Source organism: Ostrea edulis, chromosome 8 (genome assembly GCF_947568905.1).
Source record: "Ostrea edulis chromosome 8, xbOstEdul1.1, whole genome shotgun sequence".
NCBI classification, from domain to species: Eukaryota; Metazoa; Mollusca; class Bivalvia; order Ostreida; family Ostreidae; genus Ostrea; species Ostrea edulis.
In genome coordinates this window covers 1,020,472-1,029,860 of record NC_079171.1, presented here as the reverse complement: position 1 = coordinate 1,029,860, position 9,389 = coordinate 1,020,472, and the positions used below count along the sequence as shown (strand labels likewise).

At 37.0% G+C, this 9,389-nt stretch overlaps 1 protein-coding gene and 1 long non-coding RNA gene across 2 annotated transcripts in view; one reads left to right on the top strand and one right to left on the bottom strand.

The window, feature by feature from the left end:
* The window catches only part of LOC125667654 (uncharacterized), a 35,935-nt gene continuing 26,546 nt past the window's right edge, over window positions 1-9,389 (top strand). Inside the window, exon 1 of the mRNA XM_056147854.1 lies at window positions 1-59. The gene's annotated coding sequence lies outside the window, so the exon portion shown is untranslated. The remainder of the gene's footprint in view (window positions 60-9,389) is intronic.
* On the bottom strand, window positions 1,112-2,029 carry LOC130049823 (uncharacterized). Its single transcript, XR_008798167.1, has 3 exons — window positions 1,814-2,029; window positions 1,404-1,491; window positions 1,112-1,189 (listed from the first exon to the last, which is right to left on the bottom strand). It is a non-coding gene; the product is annotated as an uncharacterized LOC130049823 (long non-coding RNA).

Here is a 9,389-nt window from a genome sequence, read left to right as displayed (position 1 = left end):
GTCCGAGGGTAGTTCGGGTGCATAGCAACGGACATTTCGGCGGGTAACCGGATAAGAAGGTAAGGCTAGTACGGCGTGTTTTATTATAATTCAGTATACGGTAGTCAGTGTACTTGTCAGGAGGATAGTTATAAAGTTTATATTCTGTTATTGGTGTCGAGATTTGTCCGGGGGTAGGACACGCAGGCTTAAAGCGCCATAGCAAAAGTATGAGTTTATGATTTTCCAAAATGGCGGCCGCAAACAAGTGCGCGCTACCATAAAAAAAAAAGTTAATCCGAGATTTTTTTTACTCTTCCCCTGCCTTTATATTGTGACATGTGCTGGGTAAAACGTATGAAAAACTGACTTCCTTTTCTTCATATTTCGATCTTGATACCGTTTCAGCGAGAACAGCTACGACAGTCACTTGTTTCATTTGAACCTGGCACACTATACTATAACACGAGACGTTTCTGAAACAAGCACCTGTGACACCTACACATATCATGTGATGTTCAGAGTTTTGATCAGGTTCAATTCAAACAATATTTATTTACCAAATACTCTGTTCATCATTGCTTCCCAAGGTCATCTCGTGCATACTGATGATTGTTTTACGTCCTGTCCAGAATTTTCACCCATGTTGTGATGTTACCAGCTGTAGGTGAAGTACCACAAATTTAGACCTATGCTTAGCGCTCAGGGTCATAGCCGTCAGTTTATGCTTTATACCGGTCGCAGTAGCTCTGTGGTGGAGCGTTCTATGCTTAGCGCTCAGGGTCGTAGCCATCAGTGTATGCTTTATACCGGTCGCGGTAGCTCTGGTGGAGTGTTCTATGCTTAGCGCTCAGGGTCATAGCCGTCAGTTTATACTTTATACCGGTCGCGGTAGCTCTGGTGGAGTGTTCTATGTGTAAGGGGAGAACATTTTTTTCTGAAGTTGGTGCAACTCCTTCTTCATATCCAGATTTGCCTGATGTTCCTGTGTCTCCCTGGCTTCTAAAGCCTTAACTTTGTCAACGAGGCCTTGGATGAGCTGTTCCATGACTCGTCGAGTATTGCACACTGTCACACGAACACTAAATCGAAGTGAATCCTGTCCACGACGCCATTTGTAACACACAAGTTCTTTTCACCTTTTATTCACAGTTGTAGTGTAATGTGATCAATCAATGATGAATCAATGAATGAATCAATGACAGTGCTCCTATAAATATAAATAAATAAAAACACATTATAATTTGTGCTAGTGACTTAACCAATGTACAAGATTTGCTTGACCTCAATCATATATACAAACATATTTCCTTTGCAAGGATTCATATGTAGTACATGTATTATAAACATGCATAATTAGCAACATGAACAAATAGCAATTGCAAATTAAAAAAAAAGGTTGCAAATACGCAAAGTTCACAAACCTAAACAAGGCACGCAATATCCGGCCCAAAAAATGGCCACCACGACAGGTCAAGGTCAACGTAATACACTGATCACCTACATTTAGACCTATTAATAAAATAAACACTGTAAATATACTGAAACACACATAACTCAAACACCGTTGTGTCACCGAAGTACATGTATGTAAAACTCAATTATATTCTCCCATTAAGTATAAATAGAAAACATTAAGCTACAAACTAGTTCTCAATTCTATATGTCTGATTAAAGCAAATGCTAAATATTGAATTCTGCTTCCTAACAGCATTGTTTAGCAAAGAATCTCCTACAATACCTTGCACACGATATAGTGAATCTATGCACTCAAAATATTCACTGACAAATTATTGTGTACTTGAAAATGACAAATATATCACCAAAAACTTACACAACATCAGACACGTCTTTGTTGTTCTGTATCTCGTGCAAAAATACCGCCAATAGCAGGTTCTATTATTACACACACTGACCAATCACTGACCGTCTTCATAAGTGTGAAAAATATTACACGAAATTATTTTAACTCAACAAGAGATACTTTTACCCAAAATTAATAGAATATAATACTCTTCAAAGTCAATTATAATTAATTTTACAATAATAATCAGACACAGAATACCAAAAATATCTACGTAGTTGCAGAGTCTCAATGGCGCAGAGGTTAATGCATACCGTCCATCGCACGCGACCTTCTCTCGGCACCCGGTTCGAATCCCATCTGATACAACTTATTTTTTTTTTATATAAAAAAAATGTTCTCCCCTTACATATGCTTAGCGCTCAGGGTCATAGCCGTCAGTTTATGCTTTATACCGGTCGCGGTAGCTCTGGTGGAGTGTTCTATGCTTAGCGCTCAGGGTCGTAGTCGTCAGTTTATACTTTATACCGGTCGCGGTAGCTCTGTGGTGGAGCGTTCGCTTTGTAACTTGGAGTCTTGAGCACTCAGGGTCCTAGCAGTAAGGGTTCTTTATTGTACCAACGCCTGTCATGACGCGGCACCTTCATTTTTAAGTTGTCAACTAACCCGATTAAGGCGGGTTACACCAGAAAAAGATTTTTCTACCAGTAACCCCATTACTTTTTATGACCCAGCGGGTCATACCTTTCACCCGATTTCAGGATTTGGTTTTGTAAAATAGTTCGTGCATGTAATTTCCAGTATGCATCAAAAGCTTGAATCCACATAAACAATGCCAATGGCCATGTTATAAGTTATCAAAGCAAAAAAAAAAATCCCCTCCCTCCTGGGTCTCAAACCCCCCAGGCGTCATTTTTGCACATTATGTCAATTCATATGTGGTAGTGATTTTGATTTTGTTTATGATTTCATATCGCAGTCTAGGTCAAAATCTTTCCAAGCTACTAGTCCGGTCGGGCTAGTTGAATGTAAAATTTACCAGCCCGAAAAAAAATCACTAGTCCAAAATCAAAACAGTTTATTAAAGCAAATTTAACTTTCAAAAAAAAAAATGTTTCCGCATAGTAAGAATAAAAACAAAAACAAATAAAAAACTTCAGTCATACTCGCCTTCATATAATATTAAATTTCTGTCAATTTCAGATTCAAGCAATTCATTTTCAGTCTCCTCCTCATCATTCTACATTTTTCACAATACTTACACAACATTGTATTTTTTTTTTCATCGTCAAATTTTAGCTATGGACGGTTCAAGGTCCATGATTGAACAAATCCACGCTTTCTTTTTGACTCGTATCTTTCTTCCACACTTCGTTTTTCCCACTCGTCAACAGCGGAAGAGCGACCTGTGTAGGTGACATACGATGCGTACCCGGACCTTTCTCTTTCCAGGGTTTGACACTAAGGCACGTCCGACTGACCGAGTCTACTGAATGATGGGTCCGGTCGGGTAAAATGTCGATTTACTAGTCCGACTGGTCGTGTTGAAAAAATAAACAAGAAACTTTAAAACAATAAGATTGTAAAGAGTTTGTGAGCAATTTTGAACCGCGTGATGACATAATCTTTATTTCTACAGGGCTTTCAACAAATTTAAAAGTAGGAGGCTGAAATGAAAATGTAGAAGGCGATCCAATGCGAACGGCACAGCCGTATCGCACGCGGAGCTATGCTCGGCGCCCTTACGGCCGGGGGTCTAGGGGCCGCTCAAGGCCCCCAGAAGTTCTGGGGTAAATGACACAAAATCCTGCATTCTGGCGGTTTCCTGGCACTTAAATGCAGCTTTGAAATTGTCATTTTTTTTTGCCTGAAATTTTTACTTTTGCCATGAATTTATTGTTTCATATGTGAAATTTTCTGTTCATGGAAAGACTTCAAAAATTCAACATTGCAAAGTACTAATTTTGATGCAAAATGAAAAATAAAGTGCATCAAGATAACTTAACATGTAATTATTTTTTGCAATGCTGTATCAATTAATTTTTAAGTGTCTTTGCTTGAACAGAAACTTTCACTTTTATTTCTACATTTTTACTGAAAGTTTATAAGACTGAAATGTTTTGTAAGAAAGTTTCTACATGCAGAAAGTATTGTTGAAATGAACTACATGAAACCCATTGGGACCTGCTTTTGCTCACCCCAATATTTTTTTTAAATAAAACCCAAACAATCTTTATTACAAATTAATAAGTAACATTTAAATGACCTATAATTTTATTTTTCCACAAATTCAAGTTAACAGCTACAGATTTGTTGGTAACATAGCAAATTTGTGCTGAAAAATTCTACTTTCGTTTTTATTTAATACCACGTGGGCATAATTGCAAATTAAAAAGAATCGCAAGTCTGAAATCTTTCCTGATTAAATGCTGTTTCCGCTTTAAAATTGTTGATTGATATTATACAAATCACATACTCGTGTCACTTTTACTTCTGGCCTTTTTAAAGCCGAAACTGAACAGGGTATTTGTTCTGTTCATTCCGTCAACATCATTGGTTTTTACGTTCAGGACTTGTAGTTATCTTTCGGAACTTCTCGTCTGTGTTGTCACGAATTGGTAAATCCGAGGCTTTCCGACTATTGCAATTAACGTATTATTTTCTACAGCAACAGACGACCAATCAGGTGCCTGAACTAAATTTAGCGCAAGTAAACACGTTTTTACATCCTGGTTGATACGGCTGCGATTTCTGAGTCTACTAAAGTTTGGAAGATGTTTAAAGTTTTATAAAAGTTTTTTCATTGGACATACATTTTTGTCACTAAAGTAGCCGGCACCTAATGTTACTATAGGCGGCGGAAATCCGCCGGCTACCGGCTACTTTTGAAAGCCCTGTTCTATTTCTAATACATAAGTCGCGATCGGAAGTGATGTTTTACGACATCTGCTCGATGATGAGTGTAAAGTTATGTTTCGGATAACTAGATATAAATTGAATTCATTTTTAAAAAAAAACGTTTATTTGAATTAAATATAAGAAAGTGTTTATCAAATTAATAAATTACGTCGTAAAGAGCCATTTTTCAATGTTGACATATGTGCGGGGATGTCTTTATATTCAAATACGACGTCTCGTCCTCAAGGAAAGATGTCCCAAGAAAGAAAAGGTTGGGAAGAAACAAAGCAGGGCTTATGAAATAGAAATTTAAAAAAAAAACCGGTTGAGATCATTTTATTCTAAATGGACTAAAGAATTCCCGTGCCGAGTAGAATTTAACGAAACAGAAAATGTGTTTGAAAATTAAAGCATATCAAATTGATTGACGAGACTGATGTTTTTGAGACAACCAAATAAGGATTAGTTCAAACTTAACGTTTGTCATTAGAAGTAAGTAATTAAATATGGAGAAACTATCACTTTTTTCTGTACAGTTGGTCAGGGCTAGTGGATGTAAGGTCAGGTCTAGTAAAATTCATTTGAAGTAGCCCGACTGGTCTCGTGCTCAAAAAGGTAAATGTCAAACCCTGCTTTCTTACCTGAGACATTTCGTATTCCTTTTCAGCGTATTAGAGTTTGACATTAAAGATGAAATTCCCCGGTACGAAATAGTTTGGACTCGATAAACTGGCAATTAGCAAAGTCAGCCAATCAAATAATGTTATTATACGAGGTGTTTACTGATTTTTGATAAAGTCCCAGCGATTTTTTTCTACCCACTGGTACTGGTACCGGTACCCATTCGATTGGGAAAAATAGCGTCAAAATCGAACAAATTGGGAATTTTCTACTAATTTTTCAGCAAATGATTTTAACTAAAAGAAAATAAAATAAAGTGCACCGCCACGGCACATGATACGCCCGTCACATATTGTTAACAGTATAGATTCTACCCATTAAAGCATTTTTTTTTTATATCAACTTAATTAAATGTCACAATGACCTTAAAGTAGGATGCGACACACCTTCTACCTAAGATGCATTAGTTGACCAATTTTGGTGATTCTAGGTCTAATAGTTTTCAAGTTATGAGCCGGACAAGTTTTTGCCATATATGACCATATCTTCTTAATGAAAAGTCACAGTGACCTGGTTTTAATGTGCGACACACCTTCTACCCAAGATGTATCTACAGACAAAGTTTGATGATTCTAGGCCTTGTAGTATTTAAGTTACGGGTCGGACACGAAAAAGCTAACAGACGGACGGACAGACAGACAGACGGACGGACATGAACGCCATACCATAATATGTCCCGTCTTAAGACGAGCGTATAAAAAGAGAACAAAACAAGAACTATTCATCTCTTTATAAACTTTTTACGGTAATATTTGCTGATGGATTGTTTTAGAATCGCTGTAGCTCTACAAAACATGCGCACTGCCATGATCTGTACTTTCGATTTAATACCAGAAGTGAACATTTTAGTTAACTTGTATATCGTTTCAGACTAAGTAAATTACGATGTCAGCGGTCTATTTTTCGGAAAGTAAGTTGGGAATTTTTAGTCTCAAAATTGGGAAAAATCAACAGTTTTTGGCATTGGGAATGGTACCGTTTATCGGTACCAGTTATATAAGGAAAAAAATCGCTGAGTCCTGTATATATATAATTATATATATATACATGCATTTTTAAAAAAAAGATTTATACTATTCCGATCGGGCTAGTGCAGCAAAAAATCTACTAGCCCGACAGAAATTTTACTAGAAATGGGGCATCGGTCTAGCGTTTTTCGTCCAGACTGATATCGGTAGATCCAACTTTTACCAGATTGAAAATGTTTCAACAGGATTTGAGTTTGTCGATCAAACAAAATAGATGCTGACTTATTTTACAAGGTCATGTATTTAAATCAGCCAATCAGAGCTGAGTTACACATGCCCATATCATTCTAAAGGTGTTTTCCAGTTTGTAAATAGGCCTATGTCAAATTTGGAAATAAGTTTAAACTGAGAACATGTAGGTAGACATAATGATTCTTATTGGTTGTCGAAAATATCCACCCGTCTGAAATATCAACACTTTCCCCTACTAAAGACACAACGTGCACACCTGAACGTCCCTGAGTTTCCCCGTCTATCATGTAGACAACACACCTGAACGTCCCCGAGTCTCCCCGTCTATCATGTAGACAACACACCTGAACGTCCCTGAGTCTCCTCGTCTATCATGTAGACAACACACCTGGACGTCCCTGAGTCTCCTCGTCTATCATGTAGACAACACACCTGGACGTTCCTGAGTCTCCCCGTCTATCATGTAGACAACACACTTGGACGTCCCTGAGTTTCCTCGTCTATCATGTAGACGTTTCTCAATCTTGATCTAACAGACCACTTCTATTCGTATACCCTTTCTTAAAGATTGAAACCAACAAGGATATAGAAAATTCTTGTCATTATAAAATACTGATCTTTACACAAAACGAACCAGAAATTTTCTAAGACTCGGTCAGGTGAGGGGAAACAAACACTATTTTTATTTTGGCCTTACTAGCTGTTGATTCCTTTTCACATGTTCCCTGTCCAGGGTTTGAATGATGTGTTCATCTCTATTGGTGGTAGTGATGGGCAATCGGGGAAAAGAATTTAATTGATGATCGGATTAATCGGATGCACCTTTTCGATTGATTAATCGAAAAATAATCAAATTTTATTCATTTCAAATTTATGGCATAAGGTCAATTCAACTTAATTGATAGATTATCATCCCTGCCCGCCCCTCAAAAATTGGCCCGCCCTGAATTTTTTTATTTTGCGAAACTTGCAATTTTCGGAATATTTTCATGTCCGACTCCGGTATTTACACTTCTTTTTTACATTTCCAGTATAAGAACGTGAAAAGTCACGTGGTGAAAATAGATTTATATGGTTTTCTTAATTTCTCGCGTTCTTACAGACGTAAATCTTCAAGAAGTTAGGCATATTTCTGTTATATCCTTAAATTAAAGCTTAACCTGGAATTAGTGTATGAAAATAGCATTGATTGATATCCATCTGCCATTAATGATGTTGGAGAAAAAAACTTCATTTGTCTTTCATATTTTTCTCAGAAAATAAAAATTAAAAAAAAAATCCTCCCACCCGCCCCATACTTTTTGCTGACCCTGGATGATAATCTACTAATTAAGTTGAATTGGCCTAAATATAATAAATTTACTTTATTTTTTTTACCCCAAATATTAAATTAATTAGAATTAAATCATTAGAAATTTGAAGTTAATACCCCTATATACATCGATGCTGAATTTTTCCTTCATCTTTTTCCTCAATAATTGGAGGAGTGTAATTTGGAGCACTTTCAGTTAGGGGATCAGGGGAGACATTTGTTTTTAACAAATCCAAATCATATTTCTCTATATTGGTATGTCAGAACAACAATGGGGCAGTTTAAATTAGCAGTAAATTCTCTATATATTTTTGGAGGGGGTTTGGGGTTGAACTGGAATTGGGTTGTCCGTCCGTCTGTAGAGGCAATAGTTTTTGGGCTCTAAAGCATTATCCTTTCTACCTACAGTCACCATATCATACATATGGACTACCCATGGGACAAAGATGTTCCCTATCGAATTTGGGATCAAAGGTCAAGTACACTCGACATCAAAGCAGCAATATAGTTTTCGGGCTCAAAATTATCCTTTCCACCTACAGTCACCATATCATACAAAATGGACTACCCATGGGACGAAGATGTTCCTTATCGATTTTAGGGTTAGAGGTCAAGGGCTTTATCATGCCCTTTCTTTTTTACACTCTGGAAAAAAGTAATTTATACCTATTAACAACATCCTTTGGGTGATTGGGTTAAGCAGGGGGTATTCTTAGTGAGTATTCCTCACAGTACCTCTTGTTAGCCAAGTTACGTAGCAAATCTCGGCTTTTAAATTGGCAAAGGATGGGCGTCCAGTCGTGCTTGGATGGGCGGCATCCACAATTAGCTTGTCCGGTCTCTAACTTTCATACTTTTTGATGTATCTTTGCGAAACTTACAGAACATGATCACATCCAAAAGAAGAAGGTTCCTATTTATTTTAAGGTCGAAAGGTCAAATGTCAAGGTCACTCTGTCACTAAATGTGATAGATTTGAGTTTGTCCGGTCTCTAATTTTCATACTACTTAGTACGTCTTTGTCACACTTGCATATTTTGATCACATCCAAAAGAGAAAGGTTCTTATTTATTTCAAAGTCAAAAGGTCAAAGGTCAAGGTCTCTTTTTCACTATATACTGTAGATTTGAGCTTGCCTTAACTTTTGTACGTGTACTTGCTGGTGCATGTTTATCAGACTTCAAATCCTGATGACATTCAATGTTCATGTTGCTTTTGAAATCCAAAGGTCAAGGTCATTATCACACAAAATACCTATTGCAGCCATTCAAAGTTTCATACTTATAAACAGGGTTCGAAATTAACTTTTTCAAGCACTAGTCCATACGGACTAGTCACTATTGATGTTCACTAGTCCACAAAGCATTTCACTAGTCCGTCCAGTATATCATAAAATGATCTTCATTTTAATGAAACCAAACACATCACAGTTGCAAATAATTCAGTTTCTGACACCTACAGAAGAAAAAGAGACCACCATATTTTATTTCACATT